Genomic DNA, 8,856 nt, shown 5'->3' with positions numbered 1-8,856 from the left:
AGCTGCGATAACGTTGTTTGATGATGACTTTCCCATGAATGTTAAGCAGGAGCATGTAGCAGTGGAAAGGAGCTTATCAGAGACTAATGCCCATCTCTAATTCCTGCCCTTCTTGAACTAGCCATTTTCTAACAGCGTTAACTGTCAAATTTACATCCCGTCTTAATGCCAGTAAAGAGGGCGAGGGATGAAGAGTAAATGACAGCAATGTAATGAGGAAGGCATCTCTCTCTCTCTTTCTCCCTTCTTCACTCTCCCTTTCTTTCTCTCCCTTCCTCTCTATCCCTTTCTCTCTCTGTCCCTTTTTCTCTTTCTCTCACCCTCCTGTATCTCTAGGCATGACATTTTGCACAATATGGCCTCCTCTTTTTCTCTCTGTTTCTGAACTAAAACGTAGAGTTTACCTGGTCATTGTGCAATAGAGATAAACTACCTAAATCTTTCATGATACAAAATAGTGAACTGACTCAGTTGCTGCAACAGACCTAATGAGAGTTACAGTCATTAGTTAAATTTTTTTTTATGTTATAGTGTGAATAGCCTGATGTGTGTTACGGTTCAACAATTTTACAGTTTAATGAGCCGCAATAGGCAAATGAAGAATCACACTAATGATGAAATTTGTATCTGTTATTTGACCATTAATTATTCCTTGACACTGAGATAACTATGTGTTTATGCTACATGTATATGCTACTATCTGACATATGTTGTCTTTATTAACAAACAATACCAAAGAATTTGGTCTGTCTTTTTTATGCCTACTAGTTATATTTGAGTTAATTTGAAATACGTTAATCTTAATCTAGGCCTGTTCCTGCTTCCTGTTCACAACTGGATCATTTCTACGTGCAATTATAAAATATCTTGCAATATATTGGTAAAACTTTCATGGGACATGTTTAAATACACGGTTATAAACACGATTAAAGACACGGTTACAAATACATGCTTCTAAACATTGTTAAAACACAGTTAAAGATATTGTTAGAAACAACAATAAAGACATGGTTACAAACATTGATTAAAAAACATGATTCACACAGGGTTAAAGACATTTACAAACCAAGGAAATGGTTAGACAAACAATTAAGACATGGTTAAAACTATGGTTAGAGCGACACAAATAAAAAATTACCTGCTTTATTTATGTATTTGTATATATTTGTGAATGCTGTCATTCTTCTGAACACACTGTTCTACCATTTGTTACACTGCGGATAATGTCTGACGTTGGTTAACCAAGAATGAGCAGGAACAGATGTTAGCGCTAGACCTGAATTACTGTTTATGATAACGTGTTCACATTATCGTTAGGGTTAGGTTTTGAGTTAGGCTTAAAATTAAACTAGGAGTAGAATTCGAATTGTTGTTTAGATCTGAAATAAAATTAGATTTTCTGACACTATTCCAACAAATGACAGAAACCACAGAAGAAGTGATTCCTGAACTTGGACAGAGAAGGAATAAATTACACCAGTCAAATTAATTATGCTAGTTGCATAAATTACACCAGTCTTTAGGTAACTAGCAATGGAAGGTGTTTTGGTGCCTGTCAGTCATCAAGAGTAGAAGCGATAAAATATGCGCACAACAGCCCCATTAGTCAATTCATTTTGTTTCCTGACACTAATTATTGGATTGGGCTTGAATCCAATTAAAACATTTTAATGAAGCCCATTATTGTGACTTACTCATTTGACTCTTTTAAAAATTCAATGTTTTGACTCTGCTGCTAACAAACAAACAAACTTATAAGAGTTTCCATTTTATTCACCATCAAAGGCATTTGGATGCTGACAGAGGAGACAATTAAAACAACAGCTGATGCAACATTACAAACTGCTTAATGGCAAAGTAGGTGCATTTTTACAACCAGAACAACAAAATACTCAATATTAAACAAACCATCCAAATTAAATTAATACCAAGAAATCAATTTGACTAAATATAAAAAACATGAAATCTAAGTGTGTTTAAAGGTCTATTTCTCACTGAGTTGTGTCCTCTAGAGGCAGTCAGAGGCTACACTGAGTTGCCTTTTTTGAAGTTCTCTTCAGGATTTGCCTGGGCTGGGATCATACAAAATGCTGTATGCATCATGCCGAATTATTGCATTGTGCAGTTGTGACCTGCTACGCCAACATCTTGGAAGTAGCAAATAGGGACAATATAGTAACTAAAAATATAGAAATATAGTAACTACATAGGGACAAATGGTATGTATGAAGAGATGAACTTGTCCAGAAACATATAAACACAGGTGGCAGAACTGTACTGATGACATCATAGTGCCACTACTGGAAAAATACTCATGACATCACATTGCCACTACTGGCCTGTACTGATGAATTGCGTTTTCCCCACTCAATTCTAGCTTTGATGTACCTTCACCCACTGGAGGTGTGCTTTCTTGTTCTTCTTTGACATCATCAGCATGTGGCATTTTCTTCAGCTGTTGTAGCCTTTTCATGACACAAATAATGACAGTAAATGAAGATTCTCACAACATTCATGCACAGCAGCATTTTCAGTGTCATCTCAGTTTGCTTGCACAGTTCTTACCTTTGTTTACCCCTCTGAACCACCTCATGCTTTTTCACAGTATATTAATGGCCACAGGTATTTCTTTCCACACCATTCTCAGTAAACCTTTGAAACTTTTGTAATTGTAAAACCCAGGATGACAGACACTGGGAGCATGCCTCATTTTGTGCCCTCTACTGAACACTAACTTAGCTAGAAATACTGATCTAATCATTTTACATGTCATGTGACATATGATATAGCAGTGATGTGACGTGTGCCATGTTCATCAGTTCATCACTTCATCAGTGGCTCTTTATGTCTGATTGGACTCCCATTCTCTATGTTCTGAATGTTCTTTATAAAACACCCCTATGAACACAGTTCCAGACATGGTTATACCCCTTATATATAATAAAGATGACTGTATGTACTAGTTCAAGAGATTCAAAGAAGCCTTTCTATGTTACTGGTAGGAATATATTTGCTGTGAGCAAAACACTATTCCATTCTATCTACAATGATCCCTGTTTCATTTCAAAGGGTTTGTTCTATTTTAGATCATAATGAATTATTGGTAGAACAGCACTGGATTAAGGAAGCAAATAGTTCAATCCAAAGAGTTCAATCCAAGTATATCAAAAGTGAAGTGTTGTTGTTAAGGATTAACCCACTTGTGCTTTACTTCAGTCACGGATGAACGTGGGTTAGAGTTAGGGATAGGGTTAGGGTTAGAAAACAGAAGTGATCTTATTTATTTCTTTATTTGCAAAGCAGGATGTGAAATGCCTTCTAATTGTATCACTTGTGAGGTGACAATTACTGTGTCAGTCTTCAGTTAGAACATGTACAGTTCTTGCAGAAAATGTCATGCTCTGCTCATGCAAATGAGACAAGGTGAACATTTCTCCATGTAATTTAAGATGGCATTTAAGCCTGTTATTCCTGATATTATCTCCAAAATGGATCCATCAGGTAATATTTCCCATTATTCAAAGGCATTATTTTATATCAGAAAAAAGTAATGGAATGATTACAGGCCCTTGCACACAAATTAACAGCAAAACGTGAACATTTACCCTCTCAAAATGACAGCATGAACAGTTTGAAATTAATGCAAGAAGATTTTTTTTACTCCCTTTAAACTCTTGAAATAGGGTAGTGTGGAATTTGATACTATATATACTAACATGGCCAAGACTTGGAGGCCAATTCAATTTGCAATTCTCTTTCATCTTTAATGATACATATCTCCTCCTGTTCATATTTTGATTTCCAGTCCACGAAAGGGCAGGGATGCTATTAATAGGATATTTTTTCAGGAAACTAAGGTAGAGAAATACAGGTGCAATGGTTACCTGCTCTCACCTGGTTTAAAATCAGGCATGTAAGTGGAGTTGGGGAGAGGAAGGATGTTTCATCCAGACTGCCCCCTAGGGGCCATTACGGCACTCTGATTAAATCTGCTCTCCTCTGATCAGAGTGTGAAGAGATTCAGACTGAGCTACATTTCACACTAATCTATGAGCCTCCAGTAATGGACTGAAAGGCAAAATGTGAGCGATTAAAATAAAGAAACACCAGAGAGATAACTGTGGACGATGAAGCTGAACACCAAACACAGAATGAACTGTTTTTATTTAAATGAATTGTATCAGAATACGTTCAAGCTCTTACTCAATGCCAGCAAACGTGGCCAATATAACATCCACAAATGTCATACCAGATGCAGCTTAATACAAAATGTACTACACTGGTTTGGCAGACAAAAACATTTATTATTGTAATACAGTCATTGTTGGACTGTATTTCCAGCTACTTGCTAGATGCACGATAGAAATCATTTTGTGTTGTACATTTTAATCATTATGTGTTGTAACAGTCCCAGACACCTAAATAATATACCATGACACCTATACATAATATACAATGACACCTATACATAATATACCATGACACCTATACATAATATACAATGACACCTATACATAATATACCATGACACCTATACATAATATACAATGACACCTATACATAATATACAATGACACATAATATACCATCAGTACAGTGTCAGTAGTTCCAGATGTTTTATTTATGATGTTGTTGGACAACACTGACATGTTGGCTGTTATATCTGTGATGTACTGCATTGATGCATTCCCTCCTGTGTGAGGAAAAATATCTCCTTCATGTGATCTTAATCCCATGCAGATCATTTATTAGACATAGGTGAAATACAGTAGTTCAAAAAAATGCCACACATAAGATGTTGTTGGGACACTCAGATGGTGAGTGCCATGTTTGTGCAGAATGATATCTGAACACAAAGCCCGGTTCTGTATGAGTGTGCAGAATGATAACTGAACACAAAGCCTGGTTCTGGTACTGTGTCAGTGTGCTGCAGATCTGTCCGGCCACATGTCTGGCATTGGGATTTACCCATGGGCACTGTGGATTTGACACTAGAGTGCTGATGAATCTCATCTGTTTAATGTGTTTATGGTTCTGCTAAGCCCACAAAGCTTATTGCTGTTCAATGGACTGTCTCAAATTTAGCCGCCGCCCCCTTCCCTCTCTCTCTCTCTTCACTGTTTGCTTGTGAGTGTAACAGGGTTTTTGCATTTTAGATATAGATTTGTTTTTTACTTGAAAGTGTAGACATTGTAAAAATATGACACAGTGACATCACAACTAAAATAAGCAGACACTGGCATAAAGCCTCCTGCTTAATATCATTAAAACATGAAACAGAATGAGATAGGACACATGGATAACAGATGGACAGACTGAACTACATTACTGAGTGCTGGAACATCATACATGAAGTGGGCTTGCGATTACCTCTCATAGCCACTCCTTCTTTCCTACCAGTTGGATTGGTTGGTGTTAGGGTTGGGGTTAGTGTTAGTGATGGGGTTATTGTTAGTTTGCCTGTACCTTCAACTCGCCTGCTTATTCTTACACCACCAGCAGGGACTTCATATAACATGAATGAATTAAATCGTTGGGTGAGCAAATCATTAAGTATAATGGATCGAGAACTAGTAGTTTTGTTTGAAACTGTGACTTTAGAAAATGTATAAATGCAGTGGCTGGGTGGAATTATCCAATGAGAACATGTACCATTAAAATGAACAACCCCACATAAGATGTTTCCTCTCACACAATTCCAAATTATACTCACTGTCAAGATTAATGCTGCACCCAGTGCTGAGGTAGGGGTAGACCCAGCCAACAGAGTTAGGAGTAAGGGTAGACCCAGCCATTAGAGACACAGTTGAGTGCTCTTATACCAAACATCTTTAGTAGGAGGTGCAGATTGAGAGGGACTGTGTGAACTCTCATTTGCACCAAGAAAAGTACCAATTTCCTCATAATTAATCCCATTTCACATCAAAATTATCATCCTTTGTTTATTTTAACAAAATATCTATTTGTAGCTGGTGTCCAGAGGATGTTAATGATCTGATTACTAAAACATCTAGTATTTACTCTACACATACTCTGGTTTAATAAGTCACCTTTTCATAATCTGATCTGTACATGTAGGTGGCACAAAGCCCTACTTTTTTTTTATTTTTTTGCTTAAAAATGCAAACAAAAATGCCACCACTAATCATCATTAAAGGTGCCGCTCTGGACGACGGCTACAATGTGACATTCTGTCAGAGTAAATATGGTTTAATAAATGAATTAGCTTCATAAATAATGGCTGTAATGACATTTTAAGGGACAATAAGTCTGAGCGTTGTCAGGAAACAGTTGATGTATGAGTTTCATGCCTCAGCAATTCCTCAAAATGAATAGGCTCTGGGAGATAGCAGGGCCATTGCAACTTGCCTATTTCCCAGAATTATCTACTTGTTGTCAATTTGCACAGTGGAATTACACATGCAAATTGCGCTGCCTGCACAAACACCACTTGGAGATGATAAAAACAAATTAACAAAGGCTATAGAAGGAGGATTTATTTCACTCGCTCACCCAGGTCAAGCAATACATGTATTTGACGATTGTGTGTACCCAATTTTGGTGTAATTATATCTGCAAATTATTCTTTGTAATCTTATTATTCTTTCCCCAACCTTCTCCTTACACTCATAATTAGCTTTCTTTGCTTTTCCCACAAAAACAGTCCAGCCGGCTGTTCTGTCAGTGTGGGGCTGACCCAGACGGATGCCCCGTCAGACTGGTGCTGATCTGATGAGAGCGGTGTTCCCTCTGCACTGCTGCGTGATGACGGTAAGGCTCACATACACAGGGGGGTCAAGGGTCAACAATTATTAAACAACTGAGAACAACAGCATTGCAAATGCATAACGAGGAACTGCACATGGCTGGTCAACAAAGTCAAACCATATACAGTCACCCCCTAATACGGTTCATCGTATTCTGAACTAAATGAGAAATCCAGAGACCTCCAAGTTGGCCATTAGATATCTCATTTACTTTGTACACACTCAGTTAATCTGCTGTAATGAATTCTGCCCCCCCGAGCCAGATCCAGATGACTTAAAATTATTACCATTTCCTCAGATGTGCTGTTTCTCATTTGAGGCTCAACTCCGCTGGCTGGCACAACCCAGCCTGTCACACTAAGATACTAATAATTAGGGTTTTAAGATGATTAGTTTATCTCACTGCACTTTACTGCCTCTTATCCGCCATAGCCAAAACTTAATAAGGGGCTGCGAGTTTTAAACAGCCAACTTGAAATTACCAAGAAATGACAGAAATAATGAACTGGATCCCCAGTCAATGAAAAGTGCCACTGTGAGACAACAATAATTCAACTGTGAAATAGAAGCACGATGTGTGGTAATCAATAAAAAAAATAATTTAGAATTGCCATAAAAGCGACAGTAGTTCATGTAGCACGCACATCATAGGTGACCACATTACCTTAAAAGTTCATTATGCCATCCCATGTCACAAATGTAATGAGTGTAGAAGGAAGCATCAATTTGCAAAGGTCACATGATGAGAAAGTCATAATATACTTGGGTGACTTAAGCACATAAACTGTAGTTTGGGTCAAGCAATCTAATAATTTAAGAATGTAATATATGTAAGTCTAAATAAGGTCAAGTGAAGAGATTCTTCTGGGCTACCTTAGTGGGTATGGCTGCACTATACATGCAGGGGGCGTGGCTATGGTCTTTATTAGAGAAAAAAATCATGACATTTGAAAGATCTAAGACTAAGAATAACTAAATATAAAACCTTATTTGCACAATGTGCATATTATGCAAAGAGTAGACTGCTGTCAAATGCAACTGGAACTATACCTTAAACCCTGGTCTTCCTATAATGCTTTTCTGTGTTGTGTGTGTATATACACACACACACACACACACACACACACACGCACACACACACACACACACACACACTATTTCATGTACACTTTGCTTGCACAGCTGATGAAGGACTTCTGACCGAAATGTTCTGTTTCTCTGGAAACTTTGTGGACCTTACTACAATTTCTCTCTCTCTCTCTCTCTCTCTCTCTCTCTCTCTAATATATATATTTCCCCTTTTCCCCCAGTGCAATGCAATTAAAACGTGACAAGCCTTGAGGCATTATTCAGCACATGGAAATTATATTACGATAGATTGTATTTATTACTTTAAGACAATACACACGAGCTTTCCCCCCTCTGTAACAGGGCAAGGTAAACAAATCGTTTAAGTAAATAGGTTTTGCAATTAGGCACAAAGCTCACCCCCCATTTAGCGACAAAAAGAACACTGATGTCATTTGATATAAATAAGCAGTTTAAGAATCGGTGTTTCCAGCCTCCAGTGCCACAGGCTAGACAAGATTTGCATGCTAATCATTTAAATGATAATGTGACGCCCTCAGCTGTTTGAATAAATTTAACCAATCATTTCTTAAAAACGCTTATCAACACGAGGAAACATTCTAAGTTTTATTTCATAGTTTATTTCTATTATGAATGAAAAACATCAAGAAACATCGTTCGACACTTAAAAAAAACCTTGAGCGACATCAACTTTCATCGGTCTCATTCAGTATGACTTATACAGGCTCAAACGTGTGACCAGTTTAATGTATTCATAGTAAGAGAAAATAGATTATTGTACAGATGTGATGAGGGTGTCGTTTCAGGTGGCTCTCAACACCTGGAGCCCTTTAGGAGCACCTGGGGTTCATGCGTAGATTCAGCCTACCTTTATAACACAGTCCCACTATCAGTGGCGCTGCAGAAATGATCTTGCGTAATATAAGGTGTTAATGTTTAATAATATCTCCTTCCTATGCTATTCTATGAGAGGTTCTCACACTCGCTAACATATATTACA

This window comes from Brachyhypopomus gauderio, chromosome 15, assembly GCF_052324685.1.
Source record: "Brachyhypopomus gauderio isolate BG-103 chromosome 15, BGAUD_0.2, whole genome shotgun sequence".
Taxonomy (NCBI): Eukaryota; Metazoa; Chordata; class Actinopteri; order Gymnotiformes; family Hypopomidae; genus Brachyhypopomus; species Brachyhypopomus gauderio.
This window is presented reverse-complemented; position numbering follows the sequence as displayed.